The following is a 13,571-nucleotide window of genomic DNA, read 5'->3' as shown; positions in this document are numbered from 1 at the left end:
TTCACCATCTCGGTGATGTCGGAAGGAGCGCTAGAAATCATCCGCTCATAATAGAATGGACTCAAGGTCTTCAAAACGATCTTGGTCATTTCCTTCTCTTCTAGAGGAGGCACGATCTGTGCTGCCACCTCTCGCCACGTCTGGGCGTACTCTTTGAATGTTTCCTTGTCCTTTTGGGACATGACCCTCAATTGATCCCTATCGGGAGCCATATCCATGTTATATTTATATTGCTTGACAAAGGCCTTGCCAAGGTCGTTGAAGGATCAGATGTTCGCACTGTCTATCCCCATGTACCATCTCAGGGCAGCACCGGACAAACTGTCCTGAAAGTAGTGGATGAGCAACTGGTCGTTATCAGTCTGAGTAGACATCTTCCTGGCATACATGGCCAGGTGGCTGAGAGGACAAGTATTTCCTTTGTATTTTTCAAAGTCAGGGACCTTGAATTTCACAGGAATCTTTACGTTGGGAACCAAGCACAGTTCGGCAGCAGACTTACCGAAGAGATCCTTTCCTCTAAGATTCTTCAATTCCTTGCGAAGCTCAAGAAATTGATCGTTCATAGCGTCCATCTTCTCATAGACATCTGGGCCCTCAGACGGCTCAGAATGATAGATGGTGTCGTCTACCCTGGGCATGGTATGCACGACAGGAGGAGGAACAACAAGGACCGGGCTAGATGCCGACATAGAAGCAAAAGTGGGAGCAGGACCCTCAGGCATGAAGTTAGGAGGCATCCCCCACGGGAATCCGCCTGGCATGGCCGCTGCAGGAGCAAAGTGTGTACTGACTGCAGGCACAGTTGAGGAGACAATCTCAGAGATGGCTGTCCTCTGGGGAGGAGTTGAAGGCGTTGGAGAAGACTGGCTCTGGGCAGCCAAAAATGATTCCATCAAAGCGCTCAGTCTGGCCACTTCCTCCTTGAGTTCACGGTTCTCTTGCTCTAGTTGATCCATCAGTCTTACAGAGTTGGCTCTAGGGTAGTACCGGTGAGTCAGCTTATCTTTAAAATAAATGAAGAGCATAGAGTTAGACCACAGGACAAGAGACCGGAAACAAAACCTGCTCATGCACATGATGCATGCAATGCTTGTGCACATGATTTGTTTTTATATTTCAAAGGAACTTTAGGGTTTTACTTGCAAATTTTTGGAATCATTTAACATTCATTGCATATAGAAATATCTCATAAAATAATATCAGGAAAAAGAAGTACAACACTGTCAATCATGTACAAGAGGAAAGGAAAATAATCATCCTATGGATCCCTAGAAACAATCATCTAATGCTCGGGACACAGGAAGATAAGATGCGCGAAGCCTCTTCACCTCCCTCTCGTAGGCTGCCTCCATATCTTCTTTCTCTTTGGCGAGTCGATCATACTTCCTCTTCCAGAATCGGGAAGACTGAGGAAGTAGAGAAGTCCATGCATCATTAGGGTCATCAATAACTTGATGCTCAAGGAACTCAATCAAAGCATCCTTCTCCTTAATCTGCTGAAGCAACTCTTCACGTTCACGGATCCAAGCACGTGAACGGTCTTCGTCTCTCAACTCCTCTACTCCTTGATTAGGGAGGGTTGAAGGCCCAACCATAACCAAAGGTGTAGGTCTCGGATACTCGTAAGGCATAAGATACTCAGACGCTCTCTTCCTTACCCAAGCAGTATAAGGTTCCAAAGCGATGCAATTCTTAGGACCCAACTCCTTCCTTCCTTTCTTATGAATCTTGCGCCAAGCGCGGACCATCCTAGCTTTCAAGCCTTGGGGATCTTTACCCTCCTGAAAGAACACACCCTCTAACGAAATGTTATTGGGTTTATCCTTTTGAGGGAACCCAAGCTGACGACGTGCCAAAACAGGGTTGTAGTTAATCCCACCACATGTACCAAGAAGAGGCACATTGGAGAATTCACCACAAGAGTCGATAATCTGCACACCATCATACACACGGTTGTACCAAGAGATATCATCATTAGTGAGAGACATAAGTCTCGTGGACCACCATAGACATCCCTTGTTCTCCTTGAAAGCGACCGTCTGAGGTAAGTGAGAAATAAACCACTTATACAACAGAGGCAAACAGCACACAATAGCGCCACCACCCTTTGCATTCCTCATATGCAAAGAGAAATAGGCATCACCCAATAGAGTAGGAACGGGATTAAGAGTAGAAAAGATCCTAATAGCGTTCACATCCACAAACTTGTCGATGTTGGGGAACAACACTAGCCCATAGATGAGAAGTACAAATATGGCTTCAAAGGTGTCCTCACTCATGGCCTTCCCATAGATAGTAGCTTGAGCAATGAGGAACTCAGAAGGGAGACCTTGAATTCCACCTTTGGTAGTCATATGAGCACCAACCAGAGCTTCATCTATGTGCAACATGTCAGCTATCTCTTGAGAAGTAGGAATACTTTCTAGGCCACTGAACGGCAACTGATCCAGGATAGGTATACCCACAAGATAAGCATACTCCTCAAGGGTAGGCAAAAGCTGAATGTCCGGAAACGTGAAGCAACGGTACAAGGGATCATAAAACTGTACCAATACACTCATCAATCCTTCATCCACCTGAGTAGTCAGAAGAGGAAGAAGCTTCCCAAAACGATCCTTGAAGCCCAAGGGATCTAGTACATAAGATGTCAAATTCCTTAACTCTTTCAAATCTGGTTTCCTGAAGCTGTACTTCTTTGTATTCCTTCTTTGTCTTTCCATGTCTGAAAATTTTGCAAATAAACCCCTTAAGTTCCTTGAAAATTTCCTTTATTATTGATGATATGGATGCAAATGAATGTATGAATGCATGAATGCAACAATCACGCTCAAGGATCAAGCAAAGCACACCAAACAAAGGTCATGGGATGGATCATATTATCCTTAATATCAATCATCCATTTTGGTGGATTATGGTTTACACCTTATCAACACCCAAGTTCCATTGATATTAAGGATATATGAACGAATCGACCATGAATCAAGGGTTTGTTGCAAGTCACGAGCATGGAGTTTTGGTTAAGAACCACCCAAAGGGAATGTACTAAGGTTTAAGCCTGCCAAACATGTTCTACAAGAGGTTTCCATAGTCATCATCCCATCTTTCGGATATTATCGGAGAAACGACTACTCGTATTCCAAAAAATATTCTCAAGAGAGACTCTTATGAGTGTAGTATCGCGTAACAATCGTATCAAATCTTACACTTGAACGATTTTCGCACTACATCCTAAAAATAGGCCAAGATGGGCTTGGTAAACTAAGGTCCTTGGCTTCTAAGGTCTATATTGGAAAGAGTAATGTCTAACCACAACTTACTTGTGTGACATTATTGATTCCAACATGACCTCCACCAAGTGAATGGACTTGCAAGTCAACTTGCTAAGGAATAACTCCACACAAGTCAACAAGACTGCGCCATTCTCCTATCCTAAGTGCACTTGAGTCCGGGTATAGAACTCATCTCACAAAGATCACCAAGCATACAAGGAATTAATATCAGGAAAATCAATCATTACATACAATACAGTAATCCCAAATTGCACAAAAATATGTCACAAGACAAAACAATACATCAAGCATGAAAAGTTGGCAAAACCCACTAGGCAAATGATCTCCCCAGCAGAGTCGCCACTTTTCTGTAGCGGGGTATTCGTTCCCATTAGAGATATTGACTAAATCCAAGGTAAATCATACAAATTCGAGTCGCCACCGCACTTCTGGTTATGTAATGGGAAGGTGTTAGGCACCCAAAACATCCTAGGTACTCCTAGGGAGCCCTTTTCATACTTGTGAAGGTTGTTGTTTTGTGAAAAATTTGTTTGTGCAAACATGATTGAAGAGATGAGAAGAGAATGTACAAGTTATTTACATTTTGTGTTTGGATGGATGAACTCATTGCCTACGTACCATCTTATAAAAAGATTAGGATCAAAACCTCGTAATTCGGGGTAAAAATCTCAAAATGAGTTGGTGAATTGATTGGTCCAAAAGCCTTAAGGTCTTTTGTTATCAAAGGGAGAAAACTCAACCAAACCACAAATCCACCATGTGAGGATAACTTCAACATGCTAGTGAGGGGTTAACCCTATAATAAGCATGGAAGACTCATCGTCAAAGTAGATTAAAAGGTTCAATTCAAAATAAGTATTATGAAAAGAAGGTTTGAAGATCAAAAGCATAAGGCTTAGGTTTCTAGTGTTGGAAAACAATAGGTAAGTGTTCGCACAAAAAGTTTTGGCTTGGGTTAGAGTGGAGAGAAGAAGAAGAATGACTAAGTCCTAAGGAAAATAAAAGGTGAGGGATAAGAAATCAAAACCACACTAGGAGTTCCTCTCTTGAGATCATATTGATGATCCAAGTAGCTCCCATCCTTTGGAATAAAGCAACCACAAAGTATAAGCAACCAAACAAGTCTCTCAAGAGATTCTCAATGTATCTTGTATCTTCACTTAGATGAACATGGTGATGGTCCTCCAATTAAGCTCAAATGGAAAATCCTAGCACAAAAGCACACACATCAAAAGTTCCATGAAGTAAAACAAGAATGAACAAGAGAGAGTTTAAAGATTTGGTCCTTCTAATTCCATTTTCATCATTAAGACCCTTTCACTCCAATTTTGCATAAGGAAGGTCCTAGAATCTAAGTCCAAATCTCCATTTTTGCATAGGGGAAGTCCTAGAAACTAAGTCCATTTCTTTGCATTTGGTCCACAACCATCAAAACAAAAACACAAGCACAATAATATATACACAATTATGTGCTCAAATGAGCAAAAGGCAAATGGAATTAACATAAACATGGGCTCAAAGGAGCAAAGGAAAAAAAAGCAAATGAATAGTATGTGCAAGAATTGTAAATTGCATAAAATAAATTGTATAAAGTAAATTGCATAAAGTAAATGTTAATTGTCAATAGTTAGTGTTAGTAGTTAGTGTGCCATAAGGCAAATTTAGCGCTATGTTAAGCAATCATAATTGGACTTATGTAGAAGTCACAACTATCTGAGGCCGGTCAATAATAATGTAGGCAACAAACACAAGTTAGGAGTCTTGATTAGTGAACCAAGTCCCAATAACTTGCCATGCCAAAAAGGAGAAGAGAATTGATCTTGTATTGGTTTAAGCCTTTTGCATGATTTAAAAGACAACCTATCCTTAATGCAAAGCCATTCACTTGATCAATTGATCAAGATGAATTAGATTTGAATCAAGGAAGGTTAAATCTCTCTAATCAATGTTAACTTATCAACCTTCAACTCATTGATCAAAAAGAAGAAGAAGAAGAAGAAGAAGAAGAAGAAGAAGATGGATAAGAGAAATGGAAATGACAAAATAAAAGTGCATCAAATGAAATACCATGTACCAATCCTTATATGTTGACCAATAAGATTGAAAGTCAAGGTCAAACAATCAAAAACAGAAGTAAGATGAAGATTGGAAGTCAAGAAAAGAATAAAATATTTTTGGCATTTTTTAATATTAAAAATAAACTTGAATTAAAATAAAATGGAAAGGTCAAACTTTAAAATCACTTCAAATCAACCTTGAAAGGTCCAAGTGATTTATCCTAAGTTCAACAAGGTCAAACAAAGTTTGACAAAAAATTTCAGCATTTTTGAAAGTCAGAAACTATTTTTAATCAATTAAAAATGAATAAAAATAACCTAATTGAACTAAAATCTCAAATAAATCTCAAGTCAATTCCAAAATTGATGAGAATATTTTTCATAGATCCATCATCATTCAAATAGGTTAGGAAAATATTTTTGCATTTTTTGAATATCAAAAACTATTTAAAATGAATTAAAAATAACCAGAAATAAGAAAATTCATAAAAAATATCAAATGACAAAATAAAAAATATTAAAAATCAGAAATAGAAACTAGAATTTATTTGGGAAATAATGCAATTGGTCCCATATTTTTTGGATAAAAAATGAAACAGATATTAATTTTTGAAATAAAATGGAATTTAAGAAAATAAAAATTAGAAAAAACCAGGAGCGTCTGATGGAACTCATTAATTAACGTGGCAACATCTAATGGTCCAGAAGCGCGTTTCCACGGTAGGCTTTAGTCCACGCGTGACATAATGAATTAATGAAAGTAAACAAAACGCACGGCTGAGATTAAAACGTGGGATGTACATCCAACGGCCAGAATTCAAACTAGAGAGAGGCGCCCACCAGAACCACCTTCTTCTCCGGTGAGTCTGCAGATTCCGACCAAACTTGCAGGTTTTCAAACCTCCATGGAAATGCACGATCCTTATACCAAAATGAAGCTAGGGTGATGTACATCACCCCTATAACCTTGAATCATACTCAAGATCTCTATAAGTGGAGAAATCTGAGGTGGAAGATTCAGGTATGGGAAATGCAGATCAAGGAAAAGCAAAATTAAAGCTACCACTAGCTTGCCTCTCAAGTGAGGACTTCATAAAACATTAGATCCATGCAAAAAGGTTCATGGATGATGAGAATCGAAGAAATTACCAGTTGAAGAATAAGTTTGAATTTTGGTAACTTGAGCTCGAATCTCTGCTTGCTTTATCAAAACAGAAGTTCAATGAGGTGTATGATGAAGGTTTAGAAGCATTAGATCTATGAATACAACCAGATGAAGTTGAATTCGAGATCTGAAATTTTTTAAGAGAAATGAAACTTGCTTCTTTAGTGATGGTTGGGGAATGAATTCTACAGCATTTCAGGTTGAAAATTGTGTCTGAAATGGAGGGAATGAAGCATGTATTTATAGCTGAATTGGCAAGGAAAGGGTGGAATGATCCGTGTGCATAAATTTGGATACCACTTGCATGGGCTTGCATGATCATGCACAAGGCCCAAAAGCAATGCCAAATGCAAGCTGAGTTCAAATGCCAATGGTTTGGACGTGTAATTTGCTTTGAATTGGCTTGTGCAACAAGGTTTCAACATGAATTCCACAAATGAACCTAATCATTCACCTTTTCGAAAATACCAATTAGAAAATCCAAGCATAGGCATATGGGTAATGGTTGGAAAGGTTTTTGTATAAGGAACAAATGTTATGTTGGTCAAAAACTCATTTGAAGTGTGGAAATATATGAATTTTGAGTTTAAAGTGTGATGTGCAAAACATGTCAAGGCAAGCTTTCAAGCCCTTTTGTTTTGATGATGAAAGCTTCAAATGAAAACACCTTCAACCTAAAAGTTGTAGATATTTTCAATACAATCAAAATGGACTTAAAGTTTGCATCATTTGGATTTTTGATGAAGAAGTTATGGGCACTTGAAGTTGGACTTTTTTGACTTTTAATGCCTTTGACCCAAAAGGACCTATAATGTCTTGCATTATCACATGTATTTTCTTTGAGATTTTGAAATTTTGTTCAACATAAAATTTGAAGTAGACATCTTAAGATTTCCAATGCATTTGATACCACCTCAAAAATATAAAAAATGAATGAGTTATGTCCTTGGGAAGCTGACCCACAATTAGGGTTTCAGCCAAAATGACCTATAATGTATTGGATAGGAAGATGGTTTTACAAGCTTCAAATCAAATTTTGATGAACGTGAAAGTTGCTCATATTGTCCTTAAGAACATTTTTGCTTTTGGAACTATCTCCATTTGACCAACACATAAAAAGTTAGGTCTTAGTGCATTTCAAAATAGTCAGATGATTTGACTGATCAACTTTTTAAGTCCGCAACTCATATCTTGATGAATTGATGATTGAGGACACTCAAATAAGTTCAAATATTCATGAAATTATGAATTAAAGAACTTTCCTTGGTTGTATTTGACCATGGGCTGAGGTTGCTTCATGAGCAAGGCATTGTGGTGCATAGATGATTAGGGTTTCTCTGAAGAACAAGACCTCAAACCCTTTGACTTGTTTTGATCAAAATGATGAATTGAGATGCTAAGGAGGCATATTTTATGGATGAGAGCTTTGGGAACCATTACCATGCTTGCTTTCATCTCCTCTTGGCCATGTCATTGCACGAAGGATCTCCTAGAAGCTTTTGGCCTTGTGATTGCTCAAGCTACAAACAAAAGATGTTAGTGACATATTTTTGTGCTTTTGGTTAGTAAATAAAATAAGAAAAGAAATGATATACAATTCAAGCATGCTTGGTGATCTCAAACCACTCACAAGGAGTCCCATCCAAAGGCAAAGGGAACCAAGATGCTAATGATCCTTGAGGCTATGCAAATGAAATGTTATGATGCCATGAGGGATCTTAGGGACAAAATTGGGGTCTTACACTTCATTACATTTTTCATTGAAAATGAATTCAACATCTTTCATTAAAAGGCCAGTTAAGGGTTTAGTTATTTTGGAGAAGTCTTTGATAAAACGCCGGTAGAATCCAGCGTGTCCAAGAAAACTTCAGACTTCTCTGATAGTTTTGGGTGGTTTTAGGTTCTCTATGACCTCTATCTTAGCTCTATCTACCTCTATACCTTTTTCGGAAACTATATATCCTAAAAAAATCCCTTCGGTGACCATGAAATGACACTTTTCCCAATTTAGCACAAGGTTCACCTCCACGCATCTCTCTAGGATTTTCTCAAGGTTAGCAAGACAATTGTGGAAATCAAATCCGCAAACCGAGAAATCATCCATAAATACTTCCATGATACCATCTAGGTAAACTACAAAGATTGACATCATGCAGCGTTGGAAAGTAGCTGGGGCATTACACAGACCGAATGGCATTCGTCTGTAGGCAAAAGTTCCATATGGGCATGTAAAGGTAGTTTTTTCTTGATCTTCGGGGTGGATAGATATTTGGAAGAATCCTGAGTATCCATCTAGATTGCAGAAGTAAGAGTGTCTGGCTAGACGCTCCAACATCTGGTCTATAAATGGTAAAGGGAAATGATCCTTCCTGGTTGCTTTATTTAACTTTTTGTAGTCTATACACATCCGCCATCCTCCTTCCATCCGTTTTGCTACATGTTCGCCTTTATCGTTTTGCACGACTATGATGCCTCCCTTTTTAGGTACTACATGCACAGGGCTCACCCACTTACTATCCGAGATCTGGTAGATTATACCTGCCTCAAGTAACTTAAGAACTTCTTTTTTAACAACATCACTCATTATAGGGTTTATTCTTCTCTGATGTTCTCTAGAGGGCTTTGAATCTTCTTCGAGCGGAATCTGATGCATGCATACAGATGGGCTTATACCTTTCAGGTCAGAGATATTATATCCCAAGGCTGAGGGATATCTTCGTAAAACATCTAAGAGTTGGTCTGTTTCCTCTTGGCTCAAGGTAGCACTGACTATAACTGGACAGTTCATCTCTTCATCGAGGAACTCATATCTCGGATTCTTAGGCAGTTCCTTAAGTTCTAAGGTTGGCTTCTTTGGGCATGAATAGGATCTGGGGTAAGGGATAAACATTCGTAAAGGTTATCATCGATGTAGGGTTTCCTAAAGTCATCATCTTCCAGTATGAGAGTTGATGGCAACTTAATGATTTCTTCTTGTTCTATTTCCCTAATGCATTCATCAATGATATCTATGGCATAACATGCATCTCCCATCACAGGTGCCATAAGAAATTTTGAAAGTATAAATTCTATTTTCTCGTCACCTACCTCAAAGGTCAACTTTCCTCTCTTGACATCTATTATGGCTCCTGTAGTTGATAAGAACGGTCTACCTAGAAGGATTGGTATATCATTGTCCTCTTTAATGTCCATGATAAAAAAATCAGTAGGGATAAATAACTGACCTATCCTAACAGGGACATCTTCTAATATGCCTATCGGATACTTAATAGATTTATCGACCAACTGAAGTGATATCTTAGTAGGCTGTAATTCTCCTAAGTTTAACCTCTCACAAACTGCTAGAGGCATTAAGCTCACACTAGCTCCTAAGTCTAGAAAAGCTTTTTCGATGACATGACTTCCCAAAAGACAAGGAATGGAGAAATTTCCAGAATCTTTATCTTTTTTGGCTAACTTATTATCGGAAATAGAATTGCATTCCAATGGCTTCGGATCGTCGAGTCTACGTTTGTTGGTAAGGATTTCTTTGAGAAACTTTGCATAAAAAGGTATTTGGGTGATGGCTTCTGTGAAAGGGATTTCTACATGAAGTTTCTCTATAACCGTAATAAATTTTTGATACTGGTTATTGATCTGGGTTTGTTTGAGTCTTTGCGGATATGGTATCGGTGGTTTATATGGCGGGGGTGGTACATACGTTTTATCTTTAGGTTTTTCTCATTTTTCTTGACCTTCCTGTTTTTCAGATTCCTCTGGTTCCTCTACTTTGTCTGTGGGTTCGGTATATTCCTTAGAAGTTTTGGGTTCACTCAATCTTGGGTTTGGTGGCTCATCATAAGCGTTCCCACTTTGTAGGGTAATGGCATTGGCTTGCCCTCTCAGATTCTATTTAGGTTGTCCAGGGAACTGTCCTCCAGGTGTAGTCTGGGGGGCTTGGTTTAAAGCTACCTGAGAGATATGGGTTTCAAGCATCTTGGTGTGAGTAACTATTTGGTCAACCTTGGTTCCTAACTGGGTAATCAGTTCGTTAACGTGAATGTTTTGGTTCATGAACTCTTTGTTTTGTTGGGTTTGAGAAGTGATAAAATTTTCCATAATTTTCTCAAGGCTCGGCTTTGGTGGCACAGGTTGCATAGGTGGATTTGTTCTTGGGGCTTGGTAACCTGTTTGTCTCGGAGGTGCGTTATTTTGGATAGGGTTATTGTTCTTATAGGAGAAGTTTGGGTGATTCCTCCACCCAAGGTTATAGGTATTCGAATATGGGTTCCCCTGGGTGTAGTTCACTTGCTCAGAGTGGGTTTCGTTTAATAGACTGCATTTTGCAGATTGGTGTCCTTTGGTTCCACATATCTCACAATCTGACGAAACTGCAGCTGCAGTATTCGGGTTTACGCACATATGCTCGACCTTAAGGGCTAATGCGTCCATTTTAGCTTACATCATGTCTATAGAGCTTAATTCATGTACTCCTCCTTGGACTTCCTTCTTCTCAACTATCGCTCGTTTGACTCCCCATGATTGATGGTTTTGAGCCATATCTTCGATGAGGGCACTAGCTTCAGGATAACGTTTGTTCATCAGCGCACCGCCTGCGGCAGCGTCGATGGTCATCTTAGTGTTATAATGAAGTCCATTATAGAAGGTCTGAATGATTAACCAATTTTCTAAACCATGATGTGGGCATGCTCTTAACAACTCTTTATATCTCTCTCAAGCTTCAAACAGTGATTCTCCTTGGTTCAGGGTAAATCTAGTTATATGGTTTCGAAGAACAACGGTCTTACTTGGGGGAAAGTATCTAGCAAGGAATACTCTTCTAAGGTTATCCCAAGTTGTAATGGAATTGGGCGGAAGGGAATCTAACCATGATAGGGCTTTATCTCTGAGGAAAAAAGGGAATAATCTTAAACGGATTGCCTTAGGAGAAGCTCCATTGGTTTTAAAAGTGTCTGCTAATTGGAGAAAGATTTTTAAATGTTGGTTTAGGTTCTCAGTAGTGAGACCTGCGAATTGTATCTGTTGCACTAGGTTAAACAGGGAGGGTTTAAGTTCAAAATTATTAGCTGGGATGGTTGGGTTTAATATACTAGAACTAGGTTCTTCCTTGGATGGTTGGGCAAAGTCCTTAAGAGGTCTTTGGTTTTGATCTTCGGCCATAGCTCTCCTAATTCTATGGAAGAATAAACGTGTGCGAGCGTAACGTTCAGGTTCCGCCAGAGGGTATACTAAGCTTCCGGTGCTGCGAGTTCTTCGCATTGACCGGTAGGTAACAACCTAAGTCTAAACGATATAACAACAGGGTACGAAATTTGACGAAATTGATCCCCGACAACGGCGCCAAAAACTTGATGCGTGCTTTTCGCAAGTATACGAACGCGTCAGAGTAATATAAAAGATTGTCGAATCCACAGAGACCAAGTGTCAATATATCGTTATCTGTTGTTATGGTGTTTATCTAAGGTAAACGAAATAGGGGTTTTTAAGAGTGTACAATGAAAATTAAAGTATTAAATTAAATTCAATTAATAAAGACAGGTTTGAATGTAATTCACATAATCAATTAATAATCCAAGTACTTGCTAATAGAATTACTTATGGGCAGTGTTTCCTACTTTGAAAAGAACCAATTTAACGGGAATTGTCGCTTTCGCGTATTCATAACCGAGTTGTACTCCCTAATCAAACCCTCTTATTGTCACATAAAAAAGGCGTGCATTGCGTTAGAGTAGTAAACCTATTTTTAAGAAATATAGTATCTTGACTAAGTTGAAAAGTATTTTGACCTAGATTTTCGTAACCAAAAGAGGTTCTCACGAACCAAACTCTAAACTTATAAACGCGTCCGAAAATAGTTTTAATATCACTTTTCTTTTTAAGTTAAAAACTCCTAATGCACTAAACAAAGCGCTTTCGCTGTATTTGAAATAGTTAAAAACAACTAAGTTTAAAAGGACGTTGGACGGCTTTCGATCTTACCCAACGGAAATTAAGTGCAGGAAAACTTAAGTTGAAAGTCAAAATAGCCCATAAGTGTTTCTACGAACAATTGTACAGATTATTGGTTCAATTACGATCCGTACATTCTAACCTTTATAGGCTTAGCTAGACATGGTAAAGTAAAGGTGCATTTTAATTTAAATAAAAGTAGTGCGAGTGCAGAAAGTAAATAAAAGTAGTGCGAGTGCAGAAAGTAAATAAAAGTAGTGCGAGTGCAGAAAGTAAATAAAAGTAGTGCGAGTGCAAGAAATAAATGAAAGTAGTGCGAGTGCGAGAAATAAACAAAGTAGTGCGAGTGCGAGAAATAAATAAAGTAGTGTGAGTGCGGGAAATAAATAAAGTAAAGACAGTGCGGGAAATAAACAAAGTAGTGCGAGTGCGAGAAATAAATAAAGTAGTGCGAGTGCGGGAAATACATAAAGTAAAGACAGTGCGGGAAAGTAAAGTAGACAAAGGTAAAGTAATAAAAACCTGCTCCAATCAGAGGATTGAATAAAGTGCGAAACAGAAATGAAAATGGAGGCAGGATTAACTTCCTTCCAAAGTGCTCCAAACTCGATTACACGGTTGTGGCAACACCCCAATGTGAAGTGATTACCACTTTTACAATACTAAATATATGCCTAAATATAACTAAGTTTGTTCTAAGTTTGGATGCTGAAACAAATGAAATCAAGTCTCTATTTATAGGAAAGGAAAATAATGGAAATGACAAGGATGCCCTTCAGTTTGAAATTGGGAGGGAAAAGCTTTCTTCTTGTGGTGCTCGCCACAACACCATGGCGCCCGCCATAAGGGTAAATTATGGCGCCCAAGTTGAGATAGTGGGAGACGTGGCAGTTGAGGGAAGTTGAACTATGACACGTCATGGCTGGACCCATGGCGCCAGCCACAGTGGGAGCCACAAGTGCAAAATGCTGATTTTTAATCTTTTTTGCTCAGTTTTACTCCTTTTCTCGATCGGGGCTCCGATTAGACTGAAAACCTGAAAACAAAGAGAAACATAGTAATAACATAATAAAATAATAATAAAATAACTAAAATGCATGCGAAATC

General features: G+C 38.7%; 1 non-coding gene across 1 annotated transcript; it reads left to right on the top strand.

The window, feature by feature from the left end:
* Window positions 1-11,184: 11,184 nt before the first annotated feature.
* Window positions 11,185-11,291, top strand: LOC127108812 (small nucleolar RNA R71). Its single transcript, XR_007796323.1, has one exon. It is a non-coding gene; the product is annotated as a small nucleolar RNA R71 (small nucleolar RNA).
* Window positions 11,292-13,571: the final 2,280 nt, after the last annotated feature.

This window comes from Lathyrus oleraceus, chromosome 7 (genome assembly GCF_024323335.1).
Source record: "Lathyrus oleraceus cultivar Zhongwan6 chromosome 7, CAAS_Psat_ZW6_1.0, whole genome shotgun sequence".
Classification (NCBI taxonomy): domain Eukaryota; kingdom Viridiplantae; phylum Streptophyta; class Magnoliopsida; order Fabales; family Fabaceae; genus Lathyrus; species Lathyrus oleraceus.
Note: the sequence above shows the minus strand (reverse complement) of the source record. Positions and strands in the feature narration are given on the sequence as shown.